At 40.3% G+C, this 20,745-nt stretch overlaps 1 long non-coding RNA gene and 1 pseudogene across 1 annotated transcript; both read left to right on the top strand.

The window, feature by feature from the left end:
• Positions 1-10,217: 10,217 nt before the first annotated feature.
• LOC126623118 (AUGMIN subunit 3-like) lies at positions 10,218-18,185 on the top strand (annotated as a pseudogene).
• A 48-nt stretch (positions 18,186-18,233) lies between these two features.
• On the top strand, positions 18,234-18,834 carry LOC126623128 (uncharacterized). Its single transcript, XR_007623636.1, has 2 exons — positions 18,234-18,299; positions 18,715-18,834. It is a non-coding gene; the product is annotated as an uncharacterized LOC126623128 (long non-coding RNA).
• The last annotated feature ends 1,911 nt before the right edge of the window (positions 18,835-20,745 follow it).

Below are 20,745 nucleotides of genomic sequence, written 5' to 3'. Positions count from 1 at the left end.
CAAGCTGGTGTCGAGTGCAAAGAATCAAAGATTGTAAATTGTTTGGGTTAAAACTTAAACTTTGGGCTCAGAAGGGAGTTGGCCCAAAAAAAAGAGAAAAACCCGAAGTATAGCCCAAGCCCAGAAGGCAGAAAAGGCCTTTCCCGACTAGGTGCAGATCATTTGCACCACTTGCTTACCTACCCAAGGGCCAAGTGGTATAGACCAGCCAGCTAATCAGCCCAAAAGTACTTTACAGTGGTAGTACAAGTAAATAGATGATGAGTCACTATCCTTTAAACTGCATTCGGGCAAGATTATTGATACAGGAGGCCAAGCCAAAGTGTCTATAAAAGAAGAAAGAGAAATCAGAGTTAAGGACACTCAAACAAACCAACAAATACAAGCACAAACTCTGCTCAAAGCCAGATTTGCCTTCAAAACGAAGCTGTAGTCAGCCCAAGCCTTCATCCTTCTCGGGATAAACCCTTTGTAATAGCTCTGCTACCTGGTCAAGAACCTGCTGTAGTATCGATTTCTTTCTGCAAACTCATCTCCCTACCCCTTTTCTAAAGTTATCAACCCCCTTGATAAACCACAAAAATAGGAAGTTGTAAGACGATCAGCCTTGCGCGACCCTCTTTGTTTTTTGTCTTTTCATTCATTAGCCTAGCAATATGTTGTATACTACAAGTTGTATTCAAGTTATTTCTAGTAATATGGCTATTAAAAGACTCTCTCAGCGCTTGAATCCGATTTGAATATGTCTTCACAGTTCAAGCAAGATCTAAGTTCTAAGCCCTCGGGCATGTAAGATTTGATCACTCAAAAGTCCTTGGCCTCAAGGCATAAAAAAAAGAACCTTATGTGGACTTAACCCATCCATGACAAGTTTTGATAAACAAGAAGTCTGAAGTTACTTGAGGCGCAAGTAATCGACCTATCACTTAGTTTACTTTCTATTATATTATGATTACCATAGAAACGTTTGAGTATGGAATGAATTCTGATTGGAAGCCTCAAGGCCAATATCTAAGGCCCCACAAAGGCACCTATTTGGATTCATTCTGTTCATCGGGCTATAACGTTAAGTATAGAATGAGTTCTGATGGGAAGCCTCAATGCCTATCCAAGGCCCTACAAAGGCACCTATTTGGATTCATTCTGCTCTTCGGGCTCAGGTAATCAGAAGTATAATGGTTATAAGACTTATATAACCAAGAAAACGAGCCTTATATATTCGAGTACTAAGTTAGTTATTAACGGGAAGCCTCAAGGCCTACACCTAAGGCACCACAAAGGCATCTGTCATAACTAACATAGTCTTTCGGGTATATATACAATTAAAACTCAATATCCGTTTTACATCTGCCATGCTGAAGATGGCAGTGGCACGCCTGAGCACTTAAAAGTTAATCTTGATTGTGAGCCTCAAGGCCTACACCTAAGGCCCCATAAAGGCACCTTTCAAAGTTAACTTTGTCCTTCTCTTTCAGCCTTGCCCGACAAGCCTTGCTCGACAGGCTTTGCCCGACAAGCCCGCTAGTGAAGTAGAAGCCCGACAGAAAGCATCAACCAGCGCCGACCTCTCGGGGAGCTGTGTGCTCGTCGGCTAGGAAACATCCCCGACGGAAATTCCTACCATGAACATAGTTTTGGCACGCCCAGTGGGACATCTTTGATCAAAGAAGTATGTCAAAGGGATCAGAAGATTTGCAAACTGCTTTGTTGCACATGCTACAAAGACTGGAGAATGCCTCCGCAGGCTCCAGAAAGGAAGATGACCCGATTCTAAGACCACCTATTCCTATATCTTTACCTCACCTTGGGGAGAAAGATGATAGGGAGAAAAGGGGATTTAAAACCAACCGACCAGAAGAAGTAGCGGTGACGGATAAACATACAGATCCCTTCTTAGAGGCCCCTATAAATATGATCAGTATGGTCTGGGCGGAGAAGGGGAAAGAGAAGGCCACAAGAGAGGAAGAAAGAAGACTGGTTGACAAACCCACAAAAGGGGTGGTTAACTTGCCCGAATATCCAAGAGCCGCCATAATCAAAGGGATGATGTTGTGCAGTAAGTGCCAATGTGAGTGTGAGCTTGAAATACCGCCCACAGGAGCCCTCATAGATCATGAACTGATCAGGAGGAATGAAGAAGAAAAGAGAAAAGAGGCACAAGAGAAAGCTCGGCGGACTGCAGGAAGGGATACCTCCCGAAGTGTCTTTCAGCGGTTAGGAGGCAATTCCCAACCGAGGGCTTTATCAGAGATATTTCGCAACCATGAAGTTTCTGAGGAGGCAGAAGATAAAGATGTCAAGAAGCCGAAAGAGAGGGGTGTAGAGCACTCTTAGTACGGCCATATGGGAAGAGAGGTCAGGAGGAATGACAGGATAACAAACCCTGTCAAAAAAGATAATCCTGCCCGCCTCAGGCAAAAATGGTATGTGGTTGGGAAAAATGGATAGCCCATTAAGCAAATGGGAGCCTCCATGGTCAGAAGGGTTCAAAGGCAACACAAAGCCTACATGAATTCCTTAAAAACCCCTGCGACGTCGGAAGCATCCAAAAATCAAAAGTTGGAGAAAACGTCATCTGAGGGGAGTAGTCAGCTCCGCTGGAGGAGTAAGAAGGAGGTGGAAAAGGCTAATAGCAAGACTGAAGGCGAGGGAAACCATGTGCCACAAAGCCTACACCCTGGGAAATATAGAATCTTGAGGAGAGCTCAAGAAGATATGATCATGGTGCCCACTCCCAGATGGAAGACAGAGCAGCCTATCTGTTTTGGAACTGTCTCACCTGAAAGAAAACCACTTTCTCTATCATTAGTGGATCTTTTCAGGGAAGTTCCAAAGCAAACACCGTATTCAGGCCTGAATCAACAAGATGGGGCACCAGAACCACTGCTTCCAGCAAATGCAATGGCTTGGTTAGATGAGTTCATGGACCAGATTGGGAGCAAGAAAGAGGAACTGCCCGAGCCTAGCAATTTTCATATCAACATGGCGTATGTGCTATCCGCCATGTTTGGTGCCAGACCTGATTAGCCTGCCACGATGGAAGGAGACTATGTGACAACTGAGCCAATGATGACTCATGTCAGCGTGGAGGTAGCTGAAGAGGGAGAATCGGGGGAAGCTGAATCATCTGAAGCACCCAATGATGGTCATTTAAGGATCTATACAGACAATATGGTGTTCAGCCGCCCGAGCATTTCGCTTGCCAATCATCTGAAGCCCATATATGTTACAGCCCATTTGGAATGAGTGTCTTTCAAAAGAATTTTAATTGATGAAGGATCGGCTGTTAACGTACTACTGGCCAAACAAATGAAAAGGTTGGGGAGAGGCACATAGGATCTTATTCCTACATACCTCATTGTTTCTAGCTTCTCGGGTGCTATTACCAAGACTCATGGGATATTGCCTTTAGAAGTGAATTTAGGGTCTAAACAGATCATGCTGGCATTCTTTGTGGCGGACTGCACCTCCAGCTATGGAGCCTTACTCGGAAGAGATTGGATCCACCAAAGTCTTGCTATACTCTCCACTCTACATCAACAAGTGGCTGTTTATCATGAGGCAAACGCAGAAAGGCCAGGCTTTTGGGAGATGGTAGAGGCCGAATCACAACCATTTCTTCCCACAGCCAATGTAGCGGAATCAAGTTTCTACAATCCCAACGTAGGAATCTTGAAGTGTTCAGGAGCAGATGAGAACGGCCGCCCTACCAAGGTGATGGCCCAAAAGCTTCTAGAACAAGGAATGCTTCTTACTAGAGAGGGGTGGGATAAAGCTTGTATCGTCCCAACACCCCTACACCATCAATGACAGAACAAAAAAGGAAGGATCAGGTAATGGCAGTCAGATCCTTGATTAAACGACTGTTGGTGTATGGGAAATGAAGAAGACAAGAAAATGAGCTCTTAGACAGAGAAGAGCAGGAATGGAAGGTAGGAGCTTCAACCAGCCAGGATGAAAGCAAGGAGGAATCTTGTCAAGAAGAATTGGAAATGGCTATTCAAATGGCCGAGTGCATATATGACCTAGATGGGCCAGACGACTTGCCCGAGAGCCCGGAGCTAGTCGAATTTTTGTGTGCAGAACCTGATAAGCCACCACCAGAGATCCAAGATCCTTTAGAAGTTATTGAGCTAAGAATAAAGGAGGATCCAAGACCAATACAAATCAATGGTTTATTGGAGAGTGAGGATCGGGCAAAAATTATCTGTCTCTTGCAAGAATTCAGAGATTTTTTTGCTTGGCATTACACTGAGATGCCAGGTTTAGATGCAACCTTGGTGGAACACAGAATGCCCATCAAGGAAGGATATAAGCCGGTTAAGCAAGCACCACAAAGGATGTCGAAGGAGATAGAAGAGAAGGTCAAAGAAGAGATTGAGAGGCTAATAAAAGCCGGATTTATCAGGCCAGCCAAATATGTGGAGTGGTTAGCCAACATTGTACCCGTTTTAAAAGACATAACAAAAGCAGTACGATGTTGTGTTGATTACAGAAATATTAATGGCGCTACACCGAAATATGAGTATCCCATGCCCATGGCAGATTTATCCATAGATGCAGTAGCAAAACACAAAGTCTTATCTTTTATGGATGGAAATGCCATGTATAATCAGATAAAGATGGCTCCGGAGGATATACATAAAACAGATTTTAGGTGCCCTAGGCATGTGGGGGCATATGAATATCTGGTCATGCCATTCAGGCTCAAGAATGCTGGTGCAACCTACCAAAGGGCAATGAATGCCATCTTTCATGATCTGATTGGCCATAATATGGAGGTGTACATTGATGACATCGTGGTGAAATCCAAGACAGAAGAGCAGCATCTGATAGACCTCAGGCAGACATTGACAAGAATGAGGATCCACAAATTGAAGATGAATCCAAAGAAGTGTGCGTTTGGAGTGAGAGCGGGCAACTTCTTGGGATTCCTGGTTCATCAAAGAGGTGTAGAAGTGGACAAAAACAAAGCGCAAGCAATAATGGAGTCGCCTTCACCCACCAACAAAGTGCAACTCCAGAGGCTGCTGGGCAAAATTAATTTCTTGAGAAGATTCATTGCCAATCTAGTAGGCAAGATCCAGCCGCTGACTCCTTTACTAAGACTGAAGGATAAGGAGAATTTCGAGTAGGGACCACCACACCAAGAGGCTTTCGATAATATCAAAGCTTATTTGACTTCTCCGCCAGTGTTGGTACCACCTCAAAGGGGAAAACCCTTAAAGCTATATATCTCCGCTTCAGATAAATCAATCGGGAGTTTGCTAGCTCAAAATAATGAAGGCGGGAAAGAGCAGGCAGTGTATTACCTCAGTAGAATTCTGACCGAGGTGGAAACAAGGTATTCCCTAGTAGAGATATTGTGCTTAGCTCTGTATTTTACTGCCAATAAGCTGAGGCATTACATGTTACCTTGTCACGTGCATATCATCGCTAAGACAGATGTGATAAACATGTTGTCAAAGCCAATGTTAACAGGAAGGATTGGGAAGTGGATTCTAGCATTATCAGAATTCAGCTTTCAGTATGTCCCCCAAAGGGCAGTAAAAGGCCAAGCAATTGCTGACTTCTTGGCGGAGCATCAAGAATCTCAAGATGAGATAATCAATATACCGGGAACCTTGGAAGTTACTAATGTTTGGATCCCGCCAGGCAAAATGATCTCGGGCAAAGAGAAGTGGATCCAGCAGGAGATAAGAAGAGTGGATGGTCTGTGGATTACTCATTGGAAGCTATATTTTGATGGTTCCTATACTCAGAAGGCTTCAGGAGCTGGGATTGTAATTATCAACCCTCAAGGGGTTTATCATTATTACTCATTTCTCTTAGATTACCAAAGGAATACCAATAATCGGGCAGAGTATGAGGCCTTAATAATTGGTTTGGAAATCTTGATGGATCTGGGGGCAATGGAGGTATAGGTGTTTGGTGATTCAGAATTGGTAATAAACCAACTAAATGGGGAGTTCAAGTGCAGACATATCACCATGGCCGGATATTACTTGGCGGCCACGCAATTGCTGAGCTATTGGGATTCTGAGATATCAGGTAGTCATGTTCCCAGAGGAGCCAACTTAGCAGCCGACGAGATGGCACAATTAGCCTCAGGCATGCCAATACAGGAAAGAAAATATGGGTTGGATGTCGAGATTCAAAGAAGAAATCTTCCTTATATCCTGGAAAGAGGATTCAGTCTGGATGTAATGGTTCTAAAACTGAGATAGAAGATTGGAGGTCGCCCATCATCCATCATTTAAAAGATCCCTCTTTACCCACCAGCAAGAATGATAGACAGCAAGCAACTAAGTATGTCTTATGGGCAAAAGACCTGCTAAGGAAAACTCCAGACGTGTTATTATTAAAATGCTTAGGCCAAGAGGAATCCATGAGAGTGATGGTCGAAGTACATGAAGGAGTATGTGGAGCACATCAGGCTGGAACGAAGATGAGGTAGTTACTTAGGAGGTATGGTTATTTCTGGCCTGACATGGAAAAAGATTGCAAGTCCTATGCCCGAGGGTGTGAGGAATGTCAAAGGCACGGTCCTCTCCAATATGTACCCTCAGTACCTTTAAATCCAGTATTCAAGCCTTGGCCCTTCAGAGGATAGGCAATGGACTTCATCGGGCAGATCTACCCGGCTTCTAGCAAGGGGCACACTTTCATAATTGTAGCAATGGATTACTTTACCAAATGGGTAGAGGCCTCGACTGTAAAATCCATAACCTCAACTACAGTAAAAAAATTTATTGAGACCAAGATTCTGTATAGATTTGGGGTGCCCGAAACCATAGTGACGGATCGAGGGCCATCTTTTATTTCAAAAGAAGTTGAAGAATTTGCAAGCAAATACAAAATAAAGATGATCCAGTCCAGTCCTTACTACCCGCAGTCAAATGGCCAGGCAGAATCCAGCAACAAGATTTTGGTAAACATTATCAAAAGAATGGTGATAAATAGTTCGGAAAAGTGGCATGAAAAGCTGAGGAATACTTTGTGGGCATACATAACTTCCAAGAGGGTAGGAACAGGGACAACTCCTTATGCTTTAACTTTCGGGCAAGATGCAATGCTTCCCATGGAGATCAATGTAAGTTCTGTCAGAATTCAAAATCAGTTTGGGTTACACAGCGAAGAGTATATCGAAGCCATGTGTCAAGGGATTGAAGACTTAGATGTAGCCCGAATTGAAGCCCTGAACCAGATTCAGGAAGGGAAGAAAACTGTTGCCTGAGCTTATAACAAAAAGGTGAAAACAAAGTCTTTCAAGGAAGGAGATTTGGTGTGGAAGACGGTCCTTCCTCTAGGAGCTCAGCTTAGGGGCTTTGGAAAATGGAGCCCGACATGGGAAGGTCCTTTCATGATTAGTCGAGTGTTAGACAAATGGGGATATTACTTGGCGGACCTCGAAGGGAATTGGCAGAACATCCCATTAATGTTAAATACTTGAAAAAGTATTGTCCTACATTATGAGATGTTAGAGATTGTTATATTGAAGAGGATGCAAAGTAAATCAGGTTTCGGGATGCTAAAGTGCAGTGTATATTCATCAGTCATTCAAGAAGACAGAAAGACACAAGACTGTTAAAATAATGTTTATTTCATTTCGACAAATTGGTGAAATTTACAACAAATTCAATTCAATTCCGATGTGCTACATTCGACTCATTTCAGGTGCAATGACGTCTCAGCTGGTTTTCTGATGTCTTCATAGATAGAATCCGATCAGGTGATCAGGTTGTGCGGCCAAGATGAGCTTGGTAGAGGATCCTCAGGCAGAGTCATCACCATGTATGATGGTGAAGCCTGATTTATCATGATGACGAGTAGGAAGGCAAGTCTTCATGAGGAAACCGCCTGACCAAGGGTGTTGGAGATTGCGGGGTGTCTGACCAAAGGTGTTGGGGATAGTGGTTATTTGATGAAAACTCTTTTTCTCACGAAAAGGGAGTTTTAGGAAACCCCACTTGAATCCTGAAGAACTCATTTCTTAGTTTTGGGAAGAAAACTAAGAAGGCAGAAGTACTCAGGGTTAATAAAAGCGAAGGCTGGATGAGGTTTGTTGGCTGAACAAAAGCAAATTCAAGCCTGAATTTATAGAAACCTCAGAGGATAACCCAAAGGTCGTGAGAAGAGCAAGAGACGCATGATCGTAGGCATCCTGTCTAGAAAACACAAGTTCCAAGAGCGGGTATACAAGCATGCGGATATTCAATCAATATTGGCGCCTGGAATTCCAGTCTGAATATTGATTGAAGGAGGCACTATTTGGGTTAAAACTTAAACTTTGGGCTCAGAAGGGAGTTGGCCCAAAAAGAGGAGAAAAACTCGAAGTACAGCCCAAGCCCAGAAGGCAGAAAAGGCCTTTCCCGACTAGGTGCATATCATTTGCACCACTTGCTCACCTACCCAAGGGCCAAATGGTATAGACCAGCCAACTAATCAGCCCAAAAGTACTTTACAGTGGTAGTACAAGTAAATAGCTGATGAGTCACTATCCTTTAAACTGCATTCGGGCAAGATTATTGCTACAGGAGGCTAAGCCAAAATGTCTATAAAAGAAGAAAGAGAAATCAGAGTTAAGGACACTCAAACAAACCAACAAATACAAGCACAAACTCTGCTCAAAGCCATATTTGCCTTCAAAACGAAGCTGTAGTCAGCCCAAGCCTTCATCCTTCTCGAGATAAACCCTTTGTAATAGCTCTGCTACCTGGTCAAGAACCTGCTGTAGTATCGATTTCTTTCTGCAAACTCATCTCCCTACCCCTTTTCTAAAGTTATCAACCCCCTTGATAAACCACAAAGATAGGAAGTTGCAAGACGATCAGCCTTGCCCGACCCTCCTTGTTTTTTATCTTTTCATTCATTAGCCTAGCAATATGTTGTATACTACAAGTTGTATTCAAGTTATTTCTAGTAATATGGCTATTAAAAGACTCTCTCAGCGCTTGAATCCGATTTGAATATGTCTTCACAGTTCAAGCAAGATCTAAGTTCTAAGCCCTCGGGCATGTAAGATTTGATCACTCAAAAGTCCTTGGCCTCAAGGCATAAAAAAAGAACCTTATGTGGACTTAACCTATCCACGACAAGCTTTGATAAACAAGAAGTCCGAAGTTACTTGAGGCGCAAGTAATCGACCTATCACTTAGTTTATTTTCTATTATATTATGATTACCATAGAAACGTTTAAGTATGGAATGAATTCTGATTGGAAGCCTCAAGGCCTATATCTAAGGCCCCACAAAGGCACTTATTTGGATTCATTCTGTTTATCGGGCTAGAACGTTGAGTATAGAATGAGTTCTGATGGGAAGCCTCAAGGCCTATCCAAGGCCCTACAAAGGCACCTATTTGGATTCATTCTGCTCATCGGGCTTAGGTAATCAGAAGTATAATGGTTATAAGACTTATATAACCAAGAAAACGAACCTTATATATTCGAGTACTAAGTTAGTTATTAACGGGAAGCCTCAAGGCCTACACCTAAGGCACCACAAAGGCACCTGTCATAACTAACATAGTCTTTCGGGTATATATACAATTAAAACTCAACATCCGTTTTACATCTGGCATGCTGAAGATGGCAGTGGCACGCCTAAGCACTTAAAAGTTAATCTTTGATTGTGAGCCTTAAGGCCTACACCTAAGGCCCCACAAAGGCACATTTCAAAGTTAACTCTGTCCTTCTCTTTCAGCCTTGCCCGACAAGCCCGCCAGTGAAGCAGAAGCCCGACAGAAAGCATCAACCGGCGCCGACCTCTCGGGGAGCTGTGTGCTCGTCGGCTAGGAAACATCCCCGACGGAAATTCCTGCCACGAACATAAATACCATAGACAAGTCTAATTCAACCCTTGGTTTCTTTTTTATTTTATTTTAATAGTTGAGTTATTTGCATGAATAAACCGTTGTGAGTTAATTGCAGAATGATCCCAAAAAAAATATATTGAAAAGGGCTGCTGCCGGGCTACAATCAATATTTGTTGCCTGACTATCGTAACAATTCTAGCGACCCAAGCTTGTGACAAAGGAGAGGAGAAGAGAAGATAAGTTTTACTAAAGGGCAATTAGGACTTTTTACATTAGTTTTTTTGTTAGAATTATAAGAATTTAAAAAGTTTGACTATAATTCAATTTGTGGTTTTAAAATTGGTTATTTTTAAAAATTTCCCTTCAAACTTTCGAGTCAATTGAAAACGATAGACAACTCCGCAAAAATATCCTCTATCCGAAGAGAATAGGACAAGAATGTCCTCAATGTACAACTAACCGAAGCATGAAAAAAAAAGGCAGACGACGTCAATTTGTCAAGGCCGGCGCCAAAACGGCCCAAAAATTCACTCTCACTCAGTCGCTGGCAAATATTTGAAATTGAAAGCTGAAAAATCGCAGATCTGATCACGAGGCACCGCCGTCCACGACGGAGCAAGAGAAGAGAGACAAGAAAACGACCGGGGAATGAGCGGGGCGACGCTGTGCACTCTGTTGGGTGAATTAGGGTACTAAGGGGCGGACGCATTGGACCGTGACAGCTTCGAATGGCCCTTCCAATACGACGACGCTCGACCCATCCTCGACTCGATCTGCTCCAGCCTCCGCCCTTCTAACGTCCTCTCTCTCCCCGAACTCTCTCCCAGTTACTCTCTCTCTCTCCCTCCCCCCCCCCCCCCCAAAAAAAATCATTGTCATCTGGTTGAATTTTGAAAATTTGTATATAATTCTGAAATTATTGTGTTTTTGTGTAGATATGAGCAATTTGTAGAAGAAGGGAAGCTATTAGAGGTAAAATTCTCGTTTTTGTTGTTTGCAGTCATAATTGTTGAGTTTTTATATGCTGTGTTCGAACTTCAAACTGTTTATGTATTGATAATTTGATATAAATGTTGATTGTGCAGGGAGAAGATTTGGACTTTGCTTACGATAGCATTTCGGCCTTTGCTTCCAGGCCAGACAACCAGGAGGCGGTTTTTGCAGCCGAGGAGGGACTCATAGATATCCGTTACCATACTTTTTACTACATACTTCTTACATTCTTTTATACTCTTTTAATTATTTTTCCTCTAGTGATGCATTAGTTCATCCATATTTTTGAGTGCTGGCCGGTACATGAGGATCGAGAAGAGATTTTGGCCGCATAGGAAATTTCTTGATGTGGGTGTATTGCTTATTTGATTTGTTTGTTTCATTTTTCTCGCGGTAAATCATGGCGAGAAGGGAGGATGTTAATGAAAGGATAATGTACAGAAATAAGTGGAGGACTAGTTGCCTATAAATTCTTAGTAGTTTGGATAACGAAAAGCTATGCTTTGTAATTGCATATTCTAGCTATTTGGTGATGCATTGTGAAATCCTGTTCCCAGTACTTATGGACTTCTTTTCTTCCTTAGGGATGCAACTTTGGCCTATAAAGCTGAAGCTTTACAGTTGCAGAGACAGCTCAGGCATCTGCATTCCCAATTCGACATGCTTACTGATCAGGCTTCTACTCTGACTCAAGGGAGATGGGCACGAGTTGCTGCAACATCTACTGTCAATGGACATCTTACAACTATAGATGATAGCCTCTCTGCAAGAAATTTGCAGGTATATTAGTAAAAAGAAGGCTCCCTTACTAGAATAGCTACAATCACTGAAATATATTCTGGGCATTGGTGATCAATTTTGAAATGGATTTAGTCATTTTCTTGACTAAGTTGAAAATCAATTTCTCAGACATTGGTGGTGTAGCAAATTGTGGACAATGATAATTGATAAGTTTGATCCATTTAGGTTTTTTGTATTAGTAAAATATTTGATTGGGTTTGGTTTTCCATATAATATGTATACTATGTTGTCTGCAACCATGTGAATGAGCATTTGGATACTTAGTGACTTGTGTGCAAACAAAAACCCGCAGTTTAACCTGCCTTTGTACAAACAACTATGCATACAGGGTTTTTGTTCGGTTTTTTAACGAGAAAAGTACCTTTAGAAGTTTATTTCTACTTAAAATTTCATAAGATTCTTAATTTTTTTCATTGTAATCTTGATGAATGCAGTTCTTGGAAGGATGGCTTCTACAGCACAAGAGTTGGCCGGCCCATTATCATTCTGGGGATGGTATTATACTCTTTTACCTTTCAGTACTTTTGTTGACTATTTGGACATTTTACAACTATCTTTGTTATTTAATGGCCAGTATACGTTCTGCATTTTAAAATGAGAATTATTATGTGATTTGTGCACAACTGATGGAGGAATGCGAGATCAATTTTCTGCTTACGAATTCAACAATCAAGCTCACTATTTCTGCTTTCCATATTTATGAATTTAGCACTACTTAACTTGCAGGGGATGGCATCCATTTAGCTTACTCAGACTTTCATCCATATTTAACTGGAGATTCATCTTGTATCTAGGAGCTAAATCAGTGGTTTGCCAAGCAGTTAGACAAGGTATGTAGATAATAGCGTCCCCCACCCCCTCTCCTCCTCCTCTCCCCCCCTCCCCCACCCCCCCCCCCCTTCCCCCCCTTCTCTCAGCATTGTTAATCTTATTTATTTACTGATTGTGTATGAACGATCGTCCTTTTCTTTTCCAGTTTTAATATTGATAATTTAATTGGTTGTGCATCAGTGTTGCTTTCACTTAGGACGGAAATTTCGCAAGTATTGCTGCAACTTACTTTTCAGAAATCCATCAAAACTTTGTGCCAGGCTGCCAGCTTTTATTTCTAGATCCTCTGCATTGAAAGTAAACTGTAATACTTTGTTCCAATTGTGTATTTTTTTTTTTTGGGAATAATTTCAAGAACGCTATTTATCAAAAGAAAAATTTAGCAAAATTCAGATTTCTAGTATGCATATTTCACAAGTTCATCTTGGGGAATTCTATCTTGTTAGTATTGAAAATCTTCTGGATAAGTTCTTGAAATCATGTTTTTCCTCTCATCTCTTGTAAATTTCTTGTGGACCTATCTATTCCACTGTATCTTTTTTTGCTTCTTGCCAGTTTCTCTATTGTATACTTCATGTACTAGAGTTGCACCTTTTAAGAATTTACTAGGTTATTAAAAGGAAAATGAAGGCCTTACTAAGTGATATGAACAGGGTCCTTTTCGTTTAGTTGCTGAAGAGGGCAATCTAAGTGTTCATGGGTGAGTCTTGAAGACATCTCAAACATCATAGTAAGAGGTAACCCGTCCTATGGCTTTTATTGCTTATTTTTCACTCTTGTATTTTCCTCTCTCTCCCCATTAAGTTTTCAAGATTAATATCTCCATATTGTTTTTGCTTTTCCAATATGTTGCTTATCCACTTTGTTGGTGTAATAGAGTCGAGATTACATGTGCATGCTGGATGCTTTTAACTTTGAAAAAAAAAAAAAATATTATTTGATGTCTCAGCTGGTACCAGATGCTATTTTCGTTTAGAAAATTTTAATTCCGGCTAATTCATGAATTGAATCAAATGGACCTTTTTAACCAAGCGGAAGAGTCAAGTCATAAAATAACTTGAACCTCCTCTTAAAAGAAAAGACAATTACACAGACCAATGAATGGAGTGAGATGCACAGCTTTAGTCATTTACAGAAGCATAATATGCCTGCCACAAATAATTTTCTTCTTGTTTTTCTGCCCATACGTCCTTGAAAAATGAAAAATAGGGATATGTTATCATTTGTAACGTTGTAGTTTTGCTTTTCTCAATCCAGAAAGTATGTGCCATCCATGTGTATTCACGTCATTATCACTTTGATGTAAATGTTGATTATTTGCATAAGCGAATATCCATAATCTAGAGTTGCCAAGGTATTCGGATATCTTAAGCTGTTTTAACTTATATAGAGTAGCAAATATTGACTCCTTTTACTTGGTCTTTTGATTGCAGCAGATTTAGAAAAATCTCATCATCAGCGTGTCTTTGGGTTGCAACGACTTCTTTCTATGTATGTAACTTTTCCCCCTACTTACAAAGTTTTAACTTATATAAAATGATATGATGCCTACTTATTTTGTCAGATTTCAGATCACTACACCCTCTTTAAGAAACCAGAACAATTGCTGTTATTATTTACTTCAATCATTTTATTTCTTTTCAGAATCTACAAAGAAGGTACAAAAGGTTGATAGCCTTTATGAAAGTCCACAAAGAAGGTCCAAAATTGTTGATATTTTGATTTACGGTATGATGGAAATTAGAGGATGTATTCCCTTTGTGTAATCAGAGTGAGAGGGTATATTAATTATTTTACTTCTCTGACACTTGAGAGGTACAGAAAGTTTCCTTTTTATTTGTTTGTATTCTGTTATATCTTCTTCATCATCAATCGCTCTCTCTCCACACACATGCTCGTGTATACAAACACGTTCTTTGAAATGATGTGGTATTTTAATAATTCAACCATACGTCTGTTGTTTAGATGATTTATCTATTTTTGGTACTCAAATAGATGTAGTATTTCTATATCTGTGGCTGGTTAACCTTTTTCTTGTCAACTGTCATGCTGGCATTTTTTTGTTGTTCGTAAATTTGGAATCCCTGCCGACTCTGTTACTGCTAAATATTATGCAGTTTTGGGACAAGTGAAAGACAATGGGTGGAAGCCCAAGTTGAGAGTGCTAAGCAGCAAGCAATTCTAATCGCACTTAAATCTCAAGTATCATCAGATGAAGCTCACATCCATCTTGATCTTCATTCCCTTAGGTACAATGCATTTTTACATGTCAATTCATTATGCTTTGTATAGTGGTAGACTTCAATTTTTCCATATCTACTACATTTGACAATATCTTTTGACGAAAGGGTATCTAATATGTGTACAGGAGAAAGCATGCAGAACTTGTTGGAGAACTATCAAATTCTTATCCCAAGGAAGAGAAATTATTATTTGAGGTTTGAATGTGCTCTTGGGTTTTAAGTTTCCTACGTTTACCTGTTATATCCAAATTTCTAAAATCTTCCGCAGAAAAAAATTTGGATTCTTGTTCAAGTTGTAGTCATAGAGAGGACCCCCATGGGGAAAGGATCATGGACATGCTACCTGCTAATCATGTTGCTTCGTTGATCTTCTGGGGTTTTCTCTTTAAATTGTTTTTCTAGGGGGTGGCGCAGACTGATACTCTTACAAGATTTTTCTGTATGCTTATTTCTGCCTTCAAAACAAATTCATATCATTGATTTAGTTTGAGTTATACTGTTTGATTTACTGTGTATTCCTTTCTCAGACTATTCCTGGTCTTTGTTGGGAGGTGGCTCAACTCCAAGACACGTACATATTGCAAGATATTATTAGTAACTAAACCAATCTAGAACTGTAAGATGAAACAACATCAGATTATTTGCCTTGCATGGCTCAAAAAGTTTGTAGCTAATGTGATCTGAATTATCAATTTGTAGGTGATTATGAGTTAAAGGTCATGCGACAAGAATATTACATTAACCAGCAGAAAGCGGTATTGTTAGCTACTAATTGTCTAATTATCAATCAAAAGAGCAATGAGTTCATATCACAAAGATTCCTGATCTTCTGGTCTAACATTTTCTGATTCAATTGTCTTTGCAGTTTATAAATCATCTCGTTAATCAGCTTGCAAGGTATCAGTTCTTAAAAATGGCTTGTCAGTTGGAAAAGAAAAATATGCTTGGAGCATAGTCCTTGCTTAACGTTATTGAATCAGGGGTGCGAGCTTACCTATCAGCAACAAAAGGCCGTGTGGTATCTCTCTCTCTCTCTGTAGACATCTAAAATCCATTTCTCCTTCACCTCCATCAAATATTCTCTCTTACTGTTGGATGATTCTAAATGTATTCAAAACTTGAAGTCATAACACATCACATTGTAATAATATTATGCTCAGTTGCTCAGAACTGGGTAGTATTATGCTCCAGATTATTTGGGAAACCTTGCTTACAGTAATACAGTTGCGTGCTTAAACCCTTCATTCTCTTTTTCCTTTCGTCCACTAGCATGGCGTGTTGATGTTCCTTTGTAATCATTATAGGGTCGTTGCCTGGCATTAATTCAAGCGGCATCTGATGTACAAGAACAAGGAGTGGATGATTAGGATCACTTTTTGCATGGTGTTAGAGATCTTTTAAGTATCCATTCAAGTAATGACAATACATTCTTCTTCAATAAACATAAAAGTTGATAAGATTTTTTATTAATACCATTATTTCCTCCCTTTTTTCAATTATTAAATTTATGTGTTCTTGCACCTCTCCCAGACCCTGCGTAAAGCGGGAGCCTTGTGCACTGGGTACGACCTTTTTATGTGTTCTTGCATTAGATGCTCAAGTTGGGCTATCAACATATGTATCAGCTCCGGGTATTGTGCAGCAGATATCGAGTCTTCATTCAGACTTGATGACCCTTCAGTCTGATCTTGAGAACTCACTTCCAGAGGACAGAAATAGATGTGTAAATGAGTTGTGAGTTACTCTTCTTTTTCTTATCCAATGAGGTTATTAGGCTAACAATTTTTTACTTGGCCTATAAATAACCGTTTGCAAATTATGTAATATACCTTGTGCATGTTGGTTATTGCAATCATGCAAGTTAGTACTCTTAGTGTTTTTTCCTACTCATTGCAATAATAGGATTTCAACATACGACAAATTAGTTAATGAAATTACACCCCAGAATTAAAGAATATACATTGCTTACTTCATATATTCTATTGATGGGATACTGACCCTGTTGATGATCGTTGTAGCCATCATCACATGGTTCCAGCCTTGCTCTGCATGGTATTCTTTTTTTTCATCCATATGGACCCCAAAGGGGCACGTAGTCATAAGGCATTTTGCCTGCTTTTTGATATCTTTTTGCCCATTCACTTTGAAAATTCGATGGCTGAATGGATCCACATCCATGGTACACTAAATAAATATGTTAGAAAAGCAGTCCGGCTGGAACACTGATAGCCTGATATGACAAGCAATTCTATTCAATATGACGTTCAGAACCTCTGTGAAAACAACTAATTATCTAATATTTGGCATCTGTTCCTGTATTTCCGGTGAAAAATGTAAAATATGCATGGTTGATGGTAGAATTTGATGTAATTTGGCATCATGGGCCTGTCTGGTATTGGGTAGACTTTGTGGTAGTGGTCTAGCATGTCTTCCCCATCTTTAACACGAATAAACATGCCTTCTCAATAACACTGATTTGGTCATCTCTTCTGCATAAAAGCATCTACAATGAATTTGCGTCTCTTCACTTTTTCATTCTGTGGGAAAACTTCTAGCTTGTTAATTGTATCAGGTGCACTTTAATTCAAAGTTTGCAGCAATTGCTATTTGCGTCTTCGACAACCGCACAACCTATACTGACCCCACGGGTAAGACATCACTATTAAACCTTCTTTTCTTATTGCTTCGTTGGTTTCTATTTTCACTGGTATTCATTTTCCCCTTGTATGGTATTCTATGCATCATGTGCACCTTAAAGTCACAAAGTAGAAGATCTGAACACGGAGAATCGTGTCTTGTTGAGATATTTTTTCAACCTTGAACGGTTCTATGTTTTAACTTGCTTTGAAATTGATGTTTTTTCGTGTGCGATAAATTTGACATCTAAATTGAAAGACAGAATGTTGTTCGTAATATAGCGATAAACTCACCGTGGTTGACATTTTATGTTTCCTTTTAAAATGATAGTTATACGAACGACTAAAAGAATGAAAAAAACCTTTAGTTGTCCTAACGTATCCTAGGGTTGAAATCATAGTTTCATTTTAGATGTTACTTTTCTTCCACTTTTTCTGATCCGCTATTGGGCCATTTGAACACAATGTTATTGCAGCTTGTTGCGGTAATTCTTTAGTACATTCTCGCCTCTGTTCCTGTACATTTATCTTTGTCTTTGTTTGGGAGCCATTGATGAAAGAGCTTGATGAAATGGAGAAAATAAATGCAAAAGTCTCTGCTGCAGTTGAAGAGGTGACACTGGAGCATCGTAAGAAAAATGAGGTAACTGCTTTCTGGCGCTTATATTGGTTTACTTAACTACTTTCTGGACCATAATCGTGTTATAAATATTGGAAATATGTATGGCATGCAGATTGTAAAACATCATGCCAAGGAAATTGGGCTTCAACGAGGTGTCTTTGTTGAGTTTTTTTGTAATCTGATTGTCCGAGGAGTCAAGTTGGGGAGCTAACTGCGCGTGTCAGAGCTTTGCAGGTTTCATAACACGTGCATATATGTTGTCCCTGCTTTTTGCGTGTGTAGTAGATAGAGAGGGGTTGAGCAACTTTGCAGGTTTCATAACACGTGCATATATATATTGTCCCCGCTTCTTTGTGTGTAGTAGGGAGAGGGGTTGAGCTCAGTTGCTGTATTTATCAAAGCCATGGATGGTCCCAATGACTCTGTACCCAAATTCACAAGTTCAATTTCAACGAATGTGGTCCTGTTTTTATGATTTTTTATCCGTATCTTTCCTCTCGTTCGTGCCAGTTAGAAAAATCACTTCCAAAGAGGCCAGTAGTTAAAAATATAGGAAGAATATCTGAAGTTGATAGATTTAGTGTAACTTTCAGTTCAATATTGTTGGTTAAAGGTAAATTAAACTCAGTCACACCAATAAAATGACTTAAAAGTCAATAGGTTCTTGTTTAAAAATTCTAAGCCAAGGAAATTGGGCTTCAACGAGGTGTCTTTGTTGAGGTTTCATAACACGTGCATATACATTGTCCCTGCTTCTTTGTGTGTGTGGTAGAGACTAGAGAGAGAGGGGTTGAGCTCAGTTGCTGTATTTATCAAAGCCATGGATGGTCCCAATGACTCTGTACCCAAATTCACAAGTTCAATTTCAACGAATGTGGTCCTGTTTTTATGATTTTTTATCCGTATCTTTCCTCTCGTTCGTACCAGTTAGAAAAATCACTCCCAAAGAGGCCAGTAGTTATCAATATAGGAAGAAAATTAAACTCAGTCACACCAATAAAATGACTTATAAGTCAATAGGTTCTTGTTTAAAAATTCTAAGCCGTTGAATTCTTGGCCACTAAACAAAACTAATTAATCCTCAACCCCCAAAAAAAAAACAAAACTAATTAATGAATTCTTGGCTAGAAAACAAAACTAATTTGCCACTAAACAAAAAACAGTGATATTATTCCGGAGAATTCAGTTGACAACTGCACCTTCTTGGTTCTCTGGTCTTGTGTCCTTCAATGAATCAAACACACATGTCAGAAAATAACAAAATATAAATAAATAAATACAACAACAACAACAACAACAAAGCCTTTTCCCACTAAGTGGGGTCGGCTATATGAATCCTAGAACGCCATTGCGCTCGGTTTTGTGTCATGTCCTCCGTTAGAACCAAGTACTCTAAGTCTTTTCTTAGAGTCTCTTCCAAAGTTTTCCTAGGTCTTCCTCTACCCCTTTGGCCCTGAACCTCTGTCCCGTAGTCACATCTTCGAACCGGAGTGTCAGTAGGCCTTCTTTGCACATGTCCAAATCACCGGAACCGATTTTCTCTCATCTTTCCTTCAATTTCGGCCACTCCTACTTTACCTCGAATATCCTCATTTCCAATCTTATCATTTCTTGTGTGCCCACACATCCCACGAAGCATCCTCGTCTCCGCCACACCCATTTTGTGTACGTGTTGATGCTTCACCGCCCAACATTCTGTGCCATACAACATCGCTGGCCTTATTGCCGTCCTATAAAATTTTCCCTTGAGCTTCAGTGGCCTACGACGGTCACACAACCCGCCGGATGCACTCTTACACTTCATCTATCCAACTTCTATTCTATGGTTGAGATCTCTCTCTAATTCTCCGTTCTCTTGCACGATATATCCTAGGTAGCGAAAACGGTCGCTTTTTGTGATCTTCGCTAGATTGCTCCGATCATTAGTGTGGATAAGTATATAAATGGATATAGATAGGAAAGCAAACACAAGATGTACGTGGTTCACCCAGATTGGCTACGTCCACGGAATAGAGGAGTTCTCATTAATTGTGAAGGGTTTACACAAGTACATAGGTTCAAGCTTTCCTTTAGTGAGTACAGGTGAATGATTTAGTACAAATGACATTAGGAAATATTGTGGGAGAATGATCTCGTAATCACGAAACTTCTAAGTATCGGAATGTGGTATCGTCTTGACTTGCCTTATCTGTCTCATAGGTAGATGTGGCATCTTCTCTGGAAGTACTCTTCCTCCATCCAGGGGTGGTATCTTTAACTGGTGGAGATGCACAAGGTAATGTATCAATTTCACTTGAAGCTTACTTGTAGTTTCAGGCTTGGTCAAGCGCGATACAAACCATGTAGTAGGAGTCCCTCAAGTTGCCGAGCTAGGGGATTTGCTGAAATAGGTGACAGACAAGGTAAGCAATCAGAGCTCCGGCTAATTGTTCACATTCTCCCTATCTTGCAGGCAGCATGAAGGATAAAGAGAAGAAAAATGAGAAGAGATGATATGGGATACTTTTGCTTTTGAAGAAGTAACTTTCCACAGGCTTATTCTTGAACTGAGCTGGAGGGTTTTCTGGTTTCCTCCAGAGTATAAGGCCGACTGAAGAATTTGAGGGTCAAAACAAGTCCATCAAATCTAGAGTACGTTCGACCCTACTGATATGAGATACTTTTGCTTTGACAGAGTAATAGATGTATCGGCACGTGTGCTGTTACGCTTGTCTCCACATGCTTCCTTGTATCCTTCTCACTTGCCCTATCTGTTCCTCAGGCAGATGCGGTATCTTCCCTGGAAGCATAAGATGTTGAAGAT

Source organism: Malus sylvestris, chromosome 5 (assembly GCF_916048215.2).
Source record: "Malus sylvestris chromosome 5, drMalSylv7.2, whole genome shotgun sequence".
Lineage (NCBI taxonomy): Eukaryota > Viridiplantae > Streptophyta > Magnoliopsida > Rosales > Rosaceae > Malus > Malus sylvestris.
This window is presented reverse-complemented; position numbering and strand designations above follow the sequence as displayed.